We start from the raw sequence: 18775 nt of genomic DNA, 5'->3' as shown, positions 1-18775 counted from the left end.
CTCTCTCTTCATTACAGCCTTCACAGTTACGACTTGAAAACATCTACTCAATACTAGCAACATCACTCAAAAATAAAACTACTAGACACAATTGTCTTTCTGCTTAGCTTATGTATTTTCACAGTTATATCTTGTGTTATTTAAATGAAAAAAAAAAAAAAAGAGGGCCCCTGAGGTGGCTCAGCAGGTAAAGGTATTGCTGGCAACCTAACCACCCCAGTTAGATCCCCATACCTCGTGGTAGTAGGAAAAGAACCAATTCCTGCAAGTTGTCTTTGACCTCCATTTGTGCACAGTGGCACAAGGATACTGCTCCCCAGCCCCACACATAAATAAAAAGGTAAATGAATAGATCAGTGAATAAATGTAATTGAAAAATTGAAGCTCAAAGAAAGTATGGGGTCCACAAACCCTTGGGACATTATAGGTGAATGCCATTGGTGCTAGTATATGCTAACATATTCTGGCCTCCCTCCATTTTTAGATTTCTCACTGTCTATTATAAAGTGTATCTGACCACGCCACTAGATTGAAGGCCTTGTGAGTGCAGGACTGTGCTGGTTTCAGATCAGGCTTCCAAAAGGATGACTCATAGCTGTTGAAGGAGTAAATGAGCTCCTCTTGTTTCAGGGCGATGTGCTGTGTGGTCCTCCCACACTCCTTATTCCCCCCTAGCTACTTTCCATACGCATTCTTTTCCCTGTGTCCCCCTTCAGCCTTCTCTCTCACCTCAGGTATCTGATGGGAACACACGGCCTTTGCTGGCCACTGTTCCCAGCAATGCTAATCTTGATATCCTTGCTTGTCCTTTGGATGTTAAAGATAGTCTTTGAGTTTTTCTGGTCCTTTGGAATGACCTCTAAGATTGATAGCAATTCCACAATTGTAAGATAACGGAATTCAAATTGGAAATTCTTGCTGTTGATAGAAACGATAGAACGAATTGTAGACTAGCAGAGCAGTCTGTGAGTAAGCCCTAAGAAGCTCCAGATAGGAGAGAGATTGCATAGATAAGACTGCAGGACAGAGTACCGCAAAGCACGTGGTCTTTCTTCCAGTCTTCACCAGAATCTACCATGAAGGGGTTATACCAAGAGACTTGACTAGAACACTTGTAAGTTCCAAATTCCTGAGGCTTTCAAAGCCCACATGGAGCTCCTATGCATCCTGAAATTTGCATCCATTCAGCTGGAATTAAACCAGGAATATAGATGTCTCACTGATTTTCCCGGCACCCACCAGATTTAAGACATGGGACCTAGACATGGATTTTTTTTTTTTTTTAGATAGGGTCTCATTTTGTAGCTCAAGATGGCCTTTAACTAGCAGCCAACACCTTAACTCAGCCTCAACATAATTTATTTAAAAAGCTAAGATCGAGTTGGCCGTGGTGATGCAGTCTACAGGCTGTTAGCTTACTAAATAAAGTTATCTTGGGCCACACATGAATTCAAGATTAACCTGGGTCACTTAGAATCTATGTGAAACACAAAGTAATACTGTCTTGCTCTGAGGATCCTAGAACATGTGGGCCTGGAATGTTAGGCTTTAACTTTTAGGCCTAGTTAAAATGGTTTGTAGTAGGTGGTCAGAAGCACATATGTGGAGAAGGAAGGGAATTACACTCAGCTGGGAGTTGTTGGCTCCTGCCTGTAATCCCATCTCTGGCAGGTGGAAGCAGGAGAATCAGGAGTTTCAGACCATCTTTAGCTACATAGCAAGATCAGCACAGCCAGGACTACATGAGACCCTGTCATGGAAGAAAACCAACCAACCAAACCAAACCAAACCAAACAAACAACTCAGGTGGATAACTCAGGTGGGAAAAACTAAACTTAGGTTAAATTATATCTGATTTTATGTATGTACAATGGTATCATTTGGTGAGATAAGTGACATCATCCAAATTTAAGCTCCAGAAAGAGAGACTTCAGGGTTTCATTGTTGTTGGTTTCTAAATGAGGACAGTGAGGTGGGTTTTAAGAACACAGGTGTAATTACAGACAGACCTTAAAGTGAACACTGCAAAACTGAGAGGCCCTTTCCACACTTAGTGGTGGTACCAATGGCTGAGCTCACAAGACAAGAGCATCCTGAAATTGCCTGCTACCCGCCAGGAGCATGCAAAGTTGTTTGTTTGCTTGTTTGTTTTTACAGAAGACCACCAGGAGCTGAAGACCTTCGAATTTTTAATTTAAGCTCTAGGTTTCCTTAGGGGGTTGGGGGAGGGGCTGATAAACAAAAAGTTCACTTAGCTTCCCACTAAAATTTCCCGTGGTTAAATGGGTAAACCAAATTATTTTTCTGGCATAACCCAATTTAGGTCCTCATCATCTTTCTTCACGTTTTTATAGTATCTCCTGGTATCCCCAAGTGGCCCTTCCTCCAAGCTTTAACCTGGAACACAAGAGAATGAGTTGCTCATGTTCAAAACTATTCCCTGGCTCCCTAGTATAGATAGTAGAAATAACAGATTTACTCAAATTTGGTGTCTAGATCCCTTTGGGGATGTGAGTTCATCATCACTTGTCAAGGCAGCCGCAGCATTCCTTCCTGCATCTGTTCACTTACTCAAGACATAATTAGGGACCTGGAAATGTAGTGTGTAGAATGTTTGCTTAGCACACACAAGGCAATGGGTTTGATCCCCATGACCACAAAAAAAAAAATTTTTAAAGATATTCACTGGATTCTTGACATGTGATGAGCCTTGAGAATATGGGGAAACAAGATAAAGCTCCTACCTTCACAAAGATAACAATTTCTTAAGAAATGAAAAATAGCTTATGAGTATCATAGTCACAATATTATAAGCATTGAACAATCATGTGCTCCATCCAGTATTAGGCACATAAAGGAAGGACCAAGCCTGTCTGGGGCTGGGGATGAAGACCATCTAAAACTTCCTCAAGGTAATCATGGCTGATGCTCTAGAACCCTTTCTCTGTGCCGAGCTCCATTCTTGGGACTTAATGTGAATGATTTCTTTAAAATGTTCCAATGATCCTGAAAGAAAAATACTGCAATTCAGTGTATTTGTTATGTGGTAAGGTTTTGGGTACCTCCTTAATCCTGTCAACTGTTCAGCCGACAAGAGAAGGCAATGACTTACAGTTCACAAAGCATAATTTACCCATGGTTGAGCTAGACTAGGACCAATGTCACACAATGTAACCACTAGACAGAAATATCTACATTCTACAAATATTTGTTTGAACGCGTCATCGCTACTTCAAATTCTCTTAAAGAATCCTTCAATGAGTTATCAAATAACTATCCTGTATAAGGTGCAAACACAAACTGAAAACTGAACTAAGTCATTCCCACTTGCTTTGACAAATTAGTGTTGACAGTACTCGCCATGTCACTTCTTGGCTTTCCCGGTTAGGTCAATTCTTAAATAGTAGACTTAGGCACCAATCTACAGGAACAGGTCCTAGAAAGAAGGGACAGAGACAGAGCACAAAATGTTCAGGAAAGAAAGGACATCAAGTGAATCCATATGTAATCGAGACTTTTGGAAAATAGAGTCCAGTAAACAGCGAAGGCTCCTGAGACAGACATCATGTTTCATTGTGTAGCCCTGTGTCGCCTTATATTCCCTATGCAAGCTAGGGTGGCCTTGAATTTCTAATCTTCCTGCTTCTACCACCTAAGTACAAGTACAGGGGCACACCACTATACCTACCTTACTTGGGGTAACCGAAAACAAAACAAAAGCATTATTTAGACCAAGAGTTCTTAGTAATAGTCCAGGTGCTAGCCTCTAGTGGGTCGGGGCCAAGAATGCTGCCACAGATCCTATATCACAGAGACAGGTCCAAAGAACAGCTCTCCAGTCCAGTAGATAAAGAATGCCAAGGTGGTGGGACCCCGTACACATAATGGTGGCTCGCTAACTTCTGAATGGAACTCATGTGCTTGGCTGTGCAATTACCTGGGAAGAGTATGAGTAAGTGGACCAGGGAAGAACGAGTTACTAAGACACTGTACATCTACATGCCACCAGACTGACTCATTCTTCAGGTTACCCAAGAAGTCTCCTCACTCTGATGCTATGCTGGTATGGAGGGTGATTAGAAACATGGTCCCCCCCACAAGTGTTTAGCCTTCCATTCAGTGGTTGAGTTGTTATGGCTAAATTGTGTTTTAAAAGCCTAATCCCAGAATGGTGATGTATTTGAAGACAGAGTCTATATATATATTTTGAAATTGTCTAGCCATGTAGCTCAGGCTATCCTCCAAGAGATGATCCTCCAGCCTTTATATCTCATCCTCCCATGTGTTGGGAGGATGTGCGTCACCACATACGACCTTAGAGCAGGGGTGTTTACTTATGTAGCTCTTATTTATTTTTAAGATAGGGTCTCCTGTAGTCAAGGTTAGCCACAAATTTGATGCTGAACTCCTGATCCTCCTGCCTCTGCCTCTTGAATGTTGAGAGTACAGACATGGACCACCAGACCCAGTTTACATGGTGCTAGAAATACGTACTCTGCTGTTCAAGGTATGTTCTTACCGATTGAAGAACACTAGAGTGAGCTCTCTCTCTCACCATCATAACTGGCATGCTTATAAGTGCAGGACCAAGTCAGGAGGTGGTGGCGCACGCCTTTAATTCCAGCACTCAGGAGGCAGAGGCAGGTGGATCTCTGTGAGTTCAAGGCCAGCCTGGTCTACAAGTTCCAGGACAGCCAGGACTGTTACACAGAGAAACCTTGTCTCGAAAAATCAAAATAAGAACCAGACCAGGCAGAAGATGGAACATGGCAGGCTGAGGGGGGGGGTCGTCGAATACGAGCTATTGCAGAACCCTAGGTTGGATTTCCCAGTCCCACAGTAAAGAGACAGAGGGACTTAGGGGCTTAGGTCACAAACACATAAGGAAAACGCTGTGCATGTGAAGATGGATGTTGAGAGGCCAATATATGTGTATCCAGAACCAGGAGGCAAGTAGCCCCTCTTCCTCAACACCCAGTGAAGACAGGCCTGGCCGACTAACTACTGCCTGGACATCCTTGGTCATAAAACACTGCAGAGGACTCCAGGCATTCTGAGTTTCCTGGCTTCTGCTTTCAGCAGGTACGTTCTCTACCTCTTCTTATCTCTCAACATGTCCTGAGGTCAACACCAACATCATGAGGTAGCTCGTGAGGCCTGCAGTGGCATCTCTAGCCTGAGACTGATCAGATAGGTTCCATCCTCAATAAAAGCAGCTGATTCTCCTCTCCCTGTCATCAACAGCTACCTTAATCAATTTCATTGCCTTCCCTCCCCCCCCTTCATTCTAGACCTAGGTTTCTCACTAGTGGTGGCTAGCCATCAAGAATCAAGTGCAGCTTTCCAAATTCATTCATCAAAATTGAAAAGCTATTGATTGGGAGAAAAAAAAACCTACAAAGTGCATATGTGATAAAGGAGTTGCATCCAAGCACATGAAAGAACTCATAATGCAATAGATTTTTTTTCTTAAACAATGACTTATTTTTCTTGCTTGTTTTGGTTATTGTTGATTATTTATTTTACATTTTGTTTATTGTGAACCTGTGCCCGTGTGTGTGTGTGTGTGTGTGTGTGTGTGTGTGTGTGTGTGTGTGTACTTGCATGGGGGTAGGGTGGGAGGAAAACTAGTGGCAATCAGTTCTCTCATTCTACCTAGTGGGGCCTAAGGATTTAACTCAGGTTGTCAGGTGGCCACAAGCACCTTCTCCTGCTGAGTCCTCTTTTTGGCTCCCTGTTATTGGTTTTTTGTTTTTTGTTTTTTTTTTTTGAGACAAGGCCTCACACTGTAACCTAGGCTGGCCTTGAACTAAACGTGATTCTCCTGTCTCACATCTCTAGTGCTGGAATTACAGATGTACACCACAACTCCTGGCATAGGAATATTTTAAGTGAGCAAAAGATTCGAATGGATTTTTCACCAAGAATGGTGGCTAAAAAGCAACTAACAGGAGCCCACCATGCCTCATTACATTGAGATGCTGCATCAGGCCTAGTGCAGAGACTGCAAACAAGACTGGCCAAATGTTCACATGGCTGTAGAATAACTGGAATTGATGCAACCATTTTATTCCACAGTGTTTAACCAAGACACAAGAAAGTTTGCATTGGCATAAGAATTTGTATACAAGTGTTCACAAAAGTTTCCTGTATCACAGCAAGATGGAACAAACCAAAGAAATAAAAAGTGTAGCCAGGCAATGCATTGGTGGTGCACGCCTTTAATCCCAGCACCTGGGTGACAGAGGTAGGTGGATCTCTGTAAGTTCAAAGCCAACCTGGTCTACGGAACAAGTTCCAGGACAGTCAGAGCTACAGAGAGACCCTATCTCAAAAAGAGAAAGAAAGACTGTAATGTATATACTTAATGGAACCCAATCAGAAATAAAGTAAATAAACAAGCCAGGCAGTAGTAGCACACACCTTTAATCCCAGCACTCGGGAGGCAGAGGCAAGCGGATCTCTGTGAGTTCAAGGCCAGCCTGGTCTCCAGAGCGAGTGCCAGGATAGGCTCCAAAGCTACACAGAGAAACCCTGTCTCGAAAAACAAAAACACAAACAAAAACAAAAACAAAAAACAAAAAAAGAATGAACAATGGATCCATGCTGCATTTGTGTGATTCAAAAGAAAAAAAAATCATTAATACTAAAAATGATTACAAGAAGCTAGAGGAGCACAATTAGTATGGTGTCATTGACATAAGATCCCTTACAGGGAAAATGAAATTATTCTGACAGAAACAGACTTCCTGGTAGTGGGGGAGACACAGGATTTTCAATGACTAAAATTCTGATGGGGCATAAGGAGGCTTTTGGAGTGGTGGATACATTCACTATCTTGATGATGGAGATGGCTTCATTATCATGATTATGGAGATGGTATAGACAGAAGTTAAAATTCCACATGGGGCGTGGTACACATGGTGATATCAGCAGTACTAGCATTCATCAAATTCTCTTCTGTTCTTATCAGAGCACAATTATGCCCACTTTTGTTTTATCTGTTGAGACTCTATCCCACTTTTTAAAGACAGTGCTTCTCTGTGGAGCCCAACTGGCCTGGAACTCATTGTGTAAACCAGGGTTACCTCAAACTTGTTGCAACCCTTCTGCTTCTGCCTCCTAAGCACTGGAATTACAAGCTTATACCTCGACAAGTGACCCACAGTGCCTTCTCCTCTTCCTCCTTCTCATTTGTCTTCTTCTTGAGACAAAGTCTCGTATGTGACCAGCTGCGAACTTTTATCTATACTCCTGCCTCTGCCTCTAAAATGCTAGAATTATGGGTATGCATGTGCTTTATGTAGCTGCAAAAAATCAATCCCAGTGAAAACAAGAGTGTGAGCCAGCCTTTGTGCAGTTGGAAGGGTAGAGTGACAGACAGGCTTCTTGAACACACTATTTCATGAACATGGAACTTGGATCATGTGGAGAATAATGTCACCTCACCAGCTGACCATGGTCTTCCAGCAAACTCATCCCAGAGTCCCTTCTGGGCCTTCTTCTTGTGCGTGGAAGATGAGGGAAGCTTCTTTGCTCAAGCTTTCTACTGCTGATTGTCATCAAAGACAGCAGGATATCTACTGTCTGGATGAACTCCCATCTGGTATACACAAGTGTTCTCAGTGGGATCCTGTCCATTGAGAATAAGCATATAAGTCAATTTCATAAGGCAAATCTTATTTTTCTAATAATAGAAAAGGTTACATACCCTTATTTCCTTCTTCCATAAAATATTTACTATTCTATTGACATTATTTATATCATATAATTTTCTGATTTTTTCCGAAGCTATCACCCTACAATATTTTAGAAATTTTGAGAACTGTTGTTTTATTCCAGAGAATTGATATACTTTGGCCTCAAGTCCTTTCTCTTGCTGGCTCCAGACAGTCTCCCAACCCAAAATGCGCTTGTATAGAATAGAAAAAAAGGCTGAACCCCTTCTATGGCACGCCATTTGTTACAGGGTAAAGGTGGTGCGCAGGTGTAATCCAGCACTCAGAGACAGAGGCAGAGGCAGGATTGGAGCCTGAAGTCAGCCTGGGGCTACACAGCAAGAACCTGTCTCAAGACAAAAAACAAACAAACAAAAATTTAAGGAAAATTTTAATGACATAGGAAAGTTATTATGACTATGACATATATGGGAAACAAAACAGATTTTAAAAGTATGTCCCAGCAGGGCAGTGGTGGCATATGCCTTTAATCCCAGCATTCGGAAGGCAGAGACAGGCAGCAGAATCTCTGGTCTTCAGAGCAAGTTCCAGTTCAGGCTCCAAAGCTACAGAGAAACCCTGTCTCACAAAACAACAACTACAAAAAAAAAAAAAAAGTATGTCCCAGACAGCAATGAATCTACAAAAGGTGTTTAAGAGCAGCAGAACAGGTGGGCATGATAGAACTGTAAGAATCTTTCCTTGCTTCATTTAGCATAACTGCATTTTGTATAGCACGTGTGTAATATCTCACAAGTGTAAAAATTAGCATATAGTATAAACTTGCTTTGCAGCAGAATAAATTGACTGGACCAACCTAAAACTCCCGACCCCTGGCCTCCACCTCCTTACAAGTTTTGATCACAGATGTGGCCCACTGCACTCAGATTCATCATTAGCTTTTCTCCAAAAAGGCAGAATGATCTTGCAATTCTTACTGCTGTGGTGGATCCAAAAGGATCCCAAGTTCAATGCTAGCCTGGGCAACTTAGTGAGAACCTGGTTCAAATTAAATAAATAAATGACCCAGCATGGTGCCACACACCATAATCTCGGTAACCAGGAGGCAGAGGCCACAGGATTGCTACAAACTCAAGGCCACTCTGAACCACAAAGCAAGTACCAGGCCAGCCAGGGCTAAGTAACAAGGTATTGTCTCAAAATAGTAATAGTTTCTAAACAGGTTGGAAGTGGAGCACTGTCTGGCTTGCATGAGATCCTGGGTTCAATAACCATGCAGCCCAGGCTAGCTTGGAAGTCGCTACACAAACTAGGCTAGCTTCAACTCACAGGAACCCACCTGCCTCTGCCTTTTGAGCATTGGGATTAAAATCATGTGCTACCATTCCTGGCTTGATAATTACCTAGTAATTAAAACTGAATAAAGCCCCAGCACTTGGGAGGCAGAGGCAGGCGGATCTCTGAGTTTCAGGACAGCCAGGGTTACACACAGAAACCCTGCCTGGAAAAAGAAAGAAAGAAAGAAAGAAAGAAAGAAAGAAAGAAAGAAAGAAAGAAAGAAAGAAAGAAAGAAAGAAAGAAAGGGGAGAAAAGAAAAGAAGAGAAGAGAAGAGGAAAAGAGAAAAGAAAAGAAAAAAGAGAAGAAAAGAAAATTGCAATCCATGATAGGAGTACTTGCCTGCAACTCAGCATCAGAGCAGCAAGAGTACTGTCAAGTGTTCAAAGCCAGCCTGGGCTACACATTAAGTCCCGGCTCAACCTGTGCTGCAGAGTGAAATCTTGCCTCAGAAAACCTAAGTAAGTGAATAATTAAATTATTATTAATAGAACAAAGTGTTCTTTAATTTTTCCTTATGAGTCTACAGTGTCCCATCCAAAGGTGACTGTGGCAGACACACACACACACACACACACACACACACACACACACACACCTGTGACCTCAGCTGCTCTGGAGGCAGAACGTGGAGCATCTCCAGTTGGATGCCAGCTCTGCAGATTCAGTGAGGTTCTGTCACAAAGTAAATTAAAATTCACAAATGACTCAGGGTAGAGCTGGGCAGTGGAGCTCTTTTCTAGCAGCTTAGGGGCCCAGATCCGATAACCAACACACTTCAGCAACAAGACAAAAAGAAAGTTTAAAATCATTCAATGTAATGTTTTAGTGCTGTTTACAAAAAGAAAAATTCACAAATTTTGCTCTGGATCTCAAATGGAATTCAGAGCACACAGTCAAATCTTAAATAATGAAGCAACACTGAATAGCGAGAACAATGGAGCTTATAGCGGCCAACTCAACAGTCAGATTCCCACTTCAGGCTGTGTGCAAATGACTTGAGCATAACATTTATAGGTGAAGGAAAATGCTTCAGTTTTTTTTTTTTTTTTCTAGCATTAAAAAAAAAAAGTCTGGAGACAGAAAAAAATCTAATTTTAATGTAACACTAAGTCCAAATGTAACGTTGAGTCCAAAGGCAGTACAGCTGTTTGGATTTGGTTGTTTAGCTCAGCTGTTTTATTCTGAGACGGGCACAGCTGCCTTTTGATGGCTGCTGCTATTCAAGACTGTGCTGAAGCAGGGCTAAAAGCAAGCAAGCCAGGGCCGGGCCTGCCGGGCATTCGGTAACAATTCTGCTCAGCTTTACATCTCAGCATTGGTTGTGTGAGTTCGTCCCATGAGCTTTGCCTTTCTCTCCAGAATTCTGCTCTTAAGGGCGGTACTGGGAGCAGAGGGGTGAATCAGTGTCAGTTTTGAACCATTTTGGAGAACTTGTTCAGACTTAAGAGGATGTTTGATATTAAGGATTGTTTGTTCAAGACAGGGTCTCACTACAGTCCAAGCTGCCTCAACCTCCTAAGTGTGGACACTACAGGTGATACCATGTTCTGCTTAAGACATTATTTCAGGCTAAAAATGTAGCCCAAGTGGCAGAGTGCTAGTCTAGCATGAATGAGGCCACGGGTTTGATCCCTAGCTAAACGCAGAACTAGGAATTGTGGGACATATCTGTAGTCCCAAGTGGAGGCAGGGAATCAGGAGTTGGAGGTCATCCTCAGCTACATAGCTAGCTAGCATCTGTGAGGCCAGCCTGAACTACATGAGCTCTTGCCTCACAACCAAACAAAGAAACAATCAAAGAAGAAGCTATAGTAGCGTTTTTGTAGTGCGCAGACAGTTCTGCAGAAATGGCTTCTTGTTGTAGTGACATTTTTCAAGTAATCCTTGTCACAACCACCTAACTCATTACAAATGGAATAATCAAGTGTTTGAGATGAGCTTCCAGACATGGAAAGGGTAGGACACAGGGGTCAGGTGGAGGCACAAGTAACTTAAACTTGGATGTAAGCTGGCCATTGTTGAAGCTGAATATGTTCATTATGCCGGCCTGCTTTTATATTTGTTTGAGATTTTCCATAAACAGAAATGTTTTAAATATGTAAACTGAAAGCCCTAAATGTTTATAACCCTTGCTGCCTGCCTCTCATCCGTATCTAGTGATATGGGAAACCCTCAGCCTATGGACATGCGTCTAAGTAGAGAGGACTTTTTTCCTTTCTTTCTCCTTTTCTTCCTTTCTTTCTTTCTTTCTTTCTTTCTTTCTTTCTTTCTTTCTTTCTTTCTTTCTTTCTTTCTCTGTTTCTCCCTTTCTTTCTTCCTGGTTTTTTGAGACAGGGTTCTCTATGTAGTTTTGGAGCCTGTGCTGGAACTTGCTCTGTATACCAGGCTGGCCTTGAACTTACAGAGATCTACCTGCCTCTGCCTCCTGAGTACTGAGTTTAAATGTTTGTACTCCCACCATCACCACCTGGCGAGAGAATTTACTTAGGGCATTGTGATAGCTAATGGCTGGAAACCACCATCAGATCCAACACTGAGGCTGTGGGTAAGTGGGGGACGGGACTGTAATTTATTCCATTTATTCAGATTTTCGTGACCTCACCACCCCCAACATAGAACTAATAAACGCAGGGTAAAGTTAACAGAGCTTAGCAGGTAGTGCAAGGATCCTGAAGGACAATCTTGGAAGTCTTGCACTGAATGGAAGCAGGCTGGTCCCCCAAGAGTCAGGTGCTAGGACAATCGTGCAACCCCAAAGCGGAGTCCAATTGCAATATTTTTAAAGGAATCCTTGTCATCCCTACTGCAATAGTTGGGAATGAAGGAATAAAGTGATTGAGACGTGCCTGTAAATAATAAAAGGCTAGGAAGCAGGAGGCAGGTGGAAAGATAGGGAAGTTAAAGGCTCCTCTGAGTTGGTCATTGTTACAAGGCTTGGAAATCTGAGCAAGATCGCTATGCCAACAATGGTGATGACTCAGAGCCAAAGAGTGCTGACAAACCAACGTGACGTCGCCACTTCCTGTCCCAGGAAGTCTCAGGTGGGGGGAGGACCTGTGACCTGTAAAGCAGATCAAAGACCTGGGGACACTGCTCCCTAGGCCTTCATTTGTGCCTTTTCTCTAGGTCTACGGTATGCGTGTCAGGAACATGCCTATCATTGCTCCATGGAGATTTTTTTCCAGTTGGTGGACGGAGCCCTTCCTGGGTGACCTCTCCAGCTCTGGGATCTGTTCCTCTGTCAGGCAGCTCAGGGCCTCCATGGGTCCTCTAGGGAGAGCTGGGATCTGCAGTTCCTTCTCCAAGCATGCGGATCATCATCTTCTTGGGGCTGACACCTATAGGCTGGCCAGAGTTTGCTGAACACAGGAACACGGGAAGCCTGTGCATGAACTGAAAGCTGACGTTGGGTCCAGCCTCCTTATTTCCTTGGTTATGATGGGATGCCGTAGGACAGGGAGTCGCCCACACATGTAAGGGGTGTGTGTCATTGTGGAGCTGAAGTAGGAACACTTGGCTGTTCCTTCCTTCCTTCCTTCCTTCCTTCCTTCCTTCCTTCCTTCCTTCCGTCCCTCCCTCCCTCCCTCCCTCCCTTTCTTCTTTCTTTGTAATTTTTCAAGGCAGGGTTTCTCTGTGTAGTCCTGGCTTCGGGGAACTCTATATAGTCCAGGCTGTCCTCAAGCTCACAGAGATCCCCCTGTCTCTGCCACCCAAGTGCTGGGATTTCAGGCCTAGAACTTTTGGCTTTCTAGTACTACATTTCCACTAAAGAAGACAGGTCACGTCCACTGATTCGGAGTTTCTCCCTTTATCAGATTAATACAACAATAAGTCCAGATCCCGTGGACCCCACATAAAAATGCTGGGTTGGCATAGCAGCTACCTGTAAATATAGCCCCTAAAAGGATATAGAGGATCCTCAGAGCGAGCTGACAAGTAAAGCCAGCATATGAACACATGTGCAAACAAACCCTCACAAATATGCACCCATATACATAGAAAACATGCACACACACACAGTCATGTGCAACACACAAACATGTATGAAAATGGAAAAAGAAAACGTAACACATTTTAATCGGTATAGTATGGTGGCACATACTTGTAATCCCAGCATTTCAGAGGCCAAGGCCAGAGGACTGCAAGACCAAGACCAGCCTGTGATATGGAATGAGATCATATCTAAAATATAAAACAATCATTACCACCATCCTCATAAGAGAACTGCAGGATTATGGGAAGGCAGACAGCGTATTAAATGACTAGGTGGATTCAGAGCACACACTGTATTGGTAGATCTGACAAACTGTTCAGTTTTCTGATACATTGGCTGTGACCACCAAACTGAGATACAAGATTGTATCTCACTGCTCAGCCTTTGAGTCATTTTGACCAGTGTTTTGGCAAAAATGTCTCTTCTGTTAGTTTTAACAACTCTTGACTCTTTTGAATCATAGTTTGTACTGTGATCTTTGAGACACTGTTGTCCATGGCAATCGGCTTTACTTTTCTGAGTCACAGTCTGTAGTGTGATCTTTGATTGTCAATAGCAATTGGGTGTTGGCCGTGCTTCATGAAGTACTTGTAGGGATAGAGTGAAGGGAAGCAAGTGTTGACTTTTCAAAGAGGAAAAGTTTCCATCACTGCCATCTCTGTAAACCATCAGTCCAAGGTCTGAGAAAGGGGTACCAGATTCTGCAACATTCCAGCTCCTCCAACTCATAGTCCCACTGGTGTCTGGCTATGACACAGACCCTGCCCCTGTGCTAGGGTCTTATTGGTAGTGATGACTTCATCCACAGCTTCCCTCTAGAACCATAGGCATATCCTTGCAATATATCTATGCAATTAAATGTGCTCTTCAGGGGAGGTTTCCCTACAAGTATAGGGAACCACCAGCTAAAAAAAAATGAATGCACTTTATATTTGCATTCCTAGGTGAGTGATGCTCCCAGCCTTCATAAGAGGAGCTGCTTTGTCAAGTTGGAGGCAGTTAATACAGACTCACGGCTGCTCAATGTAGAGACAGTAGGTGACTGTGAAGTGTGTGGCCCTAAATAAGACATCAGCATTGTCCCCTCCAAGACTCAGCATCACAAAAGAAGCAGAGAAAAGTCAGGAGGTGGAAAGGAGTGCAGCAAAACCATGTCCCGTGGACATGACATAGCCATCACACTCATGAAGTCACTTCAGTCATGGTTACCCTCACACGACTGTACAACACCTGGCCTGTCACCACTTCATCCTGCATGAGGGATGAGCTCATGGGAGGAAGAGGGCCTACCCCTCACTGAGGAACTATCACACACACACACAAGTAAATTTTAAATACTTACCAGGAAACATCTACTTGTAGCTTGCTTGTCTCTCCCTTACCATTTAATGTAACAATTGTTTTGGAAAGATATAAGACATTGGTTTTACTGTTTGTTTTCTGTTCATCTCACTTATCTTTGTTCCCATTCTCCTGACTTCTTTCAGGTTGTTTGAATTTTTTTCCTCTTCAGAATTCTATTAAATTTGTATGTTGAAGCTTGATGTCATGAGCTCTGGGTTCTAGTCCAGCCTAGTCTACATAGTGAGTTCCAGAATAGCCAGGGTTACATAATACATAATACTATGTATTACATTATACATAGTAATAATGATATAACAATAGAATAAATAATAATAAAATATTAAAATTGTCTCTTGGTCTTTAGATGTGTTTGTCTATTTTGGGTCTTTGTGCTTTGTTCTGGTGCTGCAAATGGAATTCAATGTTTAATATAATAATGTTATTTCTTTTGCAGTATCAGTTCATTTTCAGTTGCCATGGTAAAATACTTCAGGCTGGGTAATTTGTAAAGTTTATTTGCTTGTCTACCACATGCGAAGTCCTGGGTTCTATGCTTAGCGCCAAAGAACATTGGGCATAATGGTGTACATCTAGGAGGAGGATCAAAAACTCAAGGTTATCCTTAGCTTCATAGTAAGTTCAAGGCTAGTCTGGGTTAGATGGGATATATTTAGTGCACAGTTTTGGAAGTCCCAACAGCTTCTGCTTGGTCCTGTGGGATTCACAGCTGAAGGTATTGTAATAGCAGAGGAAGCCACAGACTAGGGAAGAACATGTTCTTAAACTGACTCTAAGAAAGCTCCACCAGTCTCATCTTGGGCGTATGGCCAACCACCGACTGATAGACCACACATCCCAAAGGTTGCACAGCCGCTTGGTATATAGCTCACTGGAGACAATACTGTAACATGAACTGTGAGGTCACATTTGAACCATATCCAGACTATTCATTCTGCTTCTTGTAAACTTTGGAAAGCCTGCAGCCACAGCCTCCATCTCCTGCTCACTGATGTGCATAGAGACACCTACAGATTATGTGATCCTTTTTTTTTCCTTTAGACCCTAAGAAATTCTAAAAAAGTTAAAATATCACTGTTAAAATATCATTTTTTAGAGGAAAACATTCTTCATAAAATACTGAAAAGGCCTGACCATTTACAGCTAACTCCTCATAATACTGTTTCTTCTTATTAGGCACAAAGAGCTGGATTAACTTGCATTATTTTTAGTGTTTACACCTTTAGACTCAACTTACCTGATGCTGTCCTGGGATCATAAACATTCTTTTCATTTTTGGTCAAAACATTATTCACTTTGCCAGTAATTTCAAAGACATCACAATGCCAGGGCAGAAAACTTTGCATTCCCAACAAAGAAGTAATTGAATGCTGATCAGATCTTCTTCAATGCTCCACTGTTGCTTTCAATTTCATAAAAATCTCACTTGGATATTTTCACAACAACCAGAAGACAATTGGAGACATCTTGAGGATATTTCCAAGGACCCTGTCATTATAAAACCATCGTAGTAGTTACAAATGTGGCTCAATTGGAAGGATGCTTACCCAGCATGCATCTGCCCTTGGGACCATCCCAAGGAGGTGGTGCACAACTGTTATCCTACACCTGGGTAGTGAAGGCAGAGGGCTATTCTCATTTGTTTTCTTTTTGTTCTTATTTTGTTTTTCAAGATAGGGTTTCTCTGTTTAGCCCTGGCTGTCCTGGAACTCACTCTGAGGATATCTACCTGGGTCTCTGCCTCCCCAGTGCTAGGATTAAAGAAATGCTCCACCTCCGCTTGGCTTATGTTGGTTTTCTATTCACAATTTGTGTGTGTGTGTGTGTGTGTGTGTGTGTGTGTGTGTGTGTGTAGAGTAGAGGAGACCTTTCAGGATCTGTCCCTTCCTTCTATTCAACCACACATGCTCAGATTCACAAAGCACGTGCATGACTTTTACCTGCTGAGCCTGCCAACTGGCCCTCTTTTCTTTGCCCCCTCCACCCCTCCCCACAACCTCTATCATTATTTTTTGAAATTTCCTTAGGATTTCACTAGTATGCCCAACTGTCAGGAAACTCACTAAATGGAGCAGGCTGGCCTCAAATATGCAGGAATTGGCACCAATGACATGACTAAGAGTGTAAATGTGCTCAGAGCCAAGCCTGGTGACCTGAGTTCAAGCTCCAGAACTAACTCATTGTGGAAGGAGAGGATGGACTTGGATGCTGGGAATCCACATTGAGAGGAGAAAACCAACTCCAGCAAGATTTCCTCTGACCTTCCCATGACACATATCTCTCCAGCCCAAACGCACACACCAACAAATGAATGAATGAAAAATTTACATTATAATCTTTCTGCCTTTGTTTCCTATGTGTTTGGATAATAGGCAGCCACCAACATGTACAGAGGTGGTTTTTGTTTGGTTGATTTTTTGTTTGTTTGTTTGGTTGGTTGGTTTGGTTTTTGGAGACAGGATTTCTCTGTGGCTTTGGAGGCTGTGCTGGAACTAGCTCTTGTAGACCAGGATGGTCTCAAACTCACAGAGATCCACCTGCCTCTGCCTCCTGAGTGCTGGGATTAAAGGCAAGCACCACAACCAACCGGTGTTCTTTGTTTTTTGTTTTTTGTTTTCTTTTCTCTTCTTTTATTTTCTTAATACTCACTGTAAAGAAAATGTCTATTAAGTTCCATGTTTTGTCACCTATAGCCCTGAGTAATTGAAAGGAAGGAAGAACAGGTCTCCCAGTGATTAGTTTTACACTGGAGCAGTGACCCTCACCGAAGATGGGATCTGGTTAATTTTAAAGCAGAGAACAGACTAAATAATAGTAAAGAAAAGCCCTCCTGGAGGTTTGGCTCCCGGCTAATCCAAAAAGCTATAGCAGGCTTAGCTAGAGATAGGAGACATGTCCTAGCTGGAGTGAACCATTACTGTACAGGCAGGCAGGGCCTGTTTATCTAAGCAGTCTGTAATGGAGGCCATGAAGTGCTGCCTTCTTATAAGCTGTGAGGGAAGAATGCAAGGCCAATGGAGATAACATAGCCTAACTTTGCATCAAGGGAAGGAAAATGGACACAGTTAAAACTCAGACGTTGGTGGATGGGAAATCAAGTCATATAGCTGCATTCTGGCCAACTGGAACCTGGTGTGACATCCCAACTGTCTCAAACTACTGTGCTTTGTTTATGAAGAAACACTGGGGAAATGTTGGAAGCCAGACAATCATTTAGTGAACCCAACAGTGACCAGTAACTAAATTCCTTTAGCTTTGAAAATGAGTTGAACAAGTTATCTTTTGCTAATTTTATTTCCCTTGAAGACAAATAATGCTTAAAACTCTGCAGGCCATTGCATTATAACCCTAGTGTCACATTCATCTACCTTACCAAAAATCCAACACCAAAGGCTGCATCAACAGCACAACACAAAGAGGAAAACTGGCCAGCAGTAGATTTATTCAATTGCTGCAGTGCTTTAAGCCAATTCACACAGCACCAAAATGTAATTATGTTTTAAAATGTCTTTTATTAACCAGTAATAGCAGTAATACCATGGGCAGATTCTTGCAATGAGGTGGTAATGGTCTCTGACAAGAAATTGGAAATCTGAAGGCGGAAAAACATACAATCAAAATTGGAACAATTACTCAAATGCTAGTGCCATATGTCTCTAAATACAACGGGACTGTGGCCAATAATGACAGACAAGAATTCAAGCAGGTAGCTAGCAAGTGTGGAGGCAACACATGAAATGTTAGCATGGAGGAGATGGGACAGGGGGATCAGGACCTGCTTATGAGCAGCCCAGGAAGAGGAGAGAGGAACAGCTAAGTGACAGGAAGAAGTAGAATGCCTTGTTTTGTCATTCAGGGAAAAGTATTATAATGTTAGGAACTTCAGCGTCAGTGAGGTCTTGGAAGCAAATAAAGAACAAAGGTCCTTAGCTATAAGGTGGTGGCTACTTCATGCAATTATAAATTACAACTGAATACCCGTGTCTTTGTTCCAAAAAGCTGGTGGCCAGGGTTGGGTAATGTATCATAGTTGGTCTACTGCTTCCTTAGAATGTCCAAGGCCTGGGTTTGATCCAGCACCTTATACAATAGGCATAGTGGAGCAGGCCTTTCATCCCAGCACTTGGGAGGCAGAGGCAGGTGGATCTCTGAGTTTGAAGCCAGTCTGGTCTACACAGTAAGTTCCAGGATGGCTATATAGTGAGACCCTGTCTCAAAAGAAAACTATAACAATGATAATAAAATTCCTATAATCAGTCAGGCAGTAATGGTACATGCCTTTAATCCCAGCTGGAATGCAGAGGTAGGAGGATCTCCGTGAGTTCAAAGCCATTCTGGTCTATGGAGCAAGTTCCAGGACAGTCAGAGCTACAGAGACCCTGTTTTGAAAAAGAAACCAAA

The sequence above is a fragment of the Cricetulus griseus genome (genome assembly GCF_003668045.3).
Source record: "Cricetulus griseus strain 17A/GY chromosome 1 unlocalized genomic scaffold, alternate assembly CriGri-PICRH-1.0 chr1_1, whole genome shotgun sequence".
Classification (NCBI taxonomy): domain Eukaryota; kingdom Metazoa; phylum Chordata; class Mammalia; order Rodentia; family Cricetidae; genus Cricetulus; species Cricetulus griseus.
Note: the sequence above shows the minus strand (reverse complement) of the source record.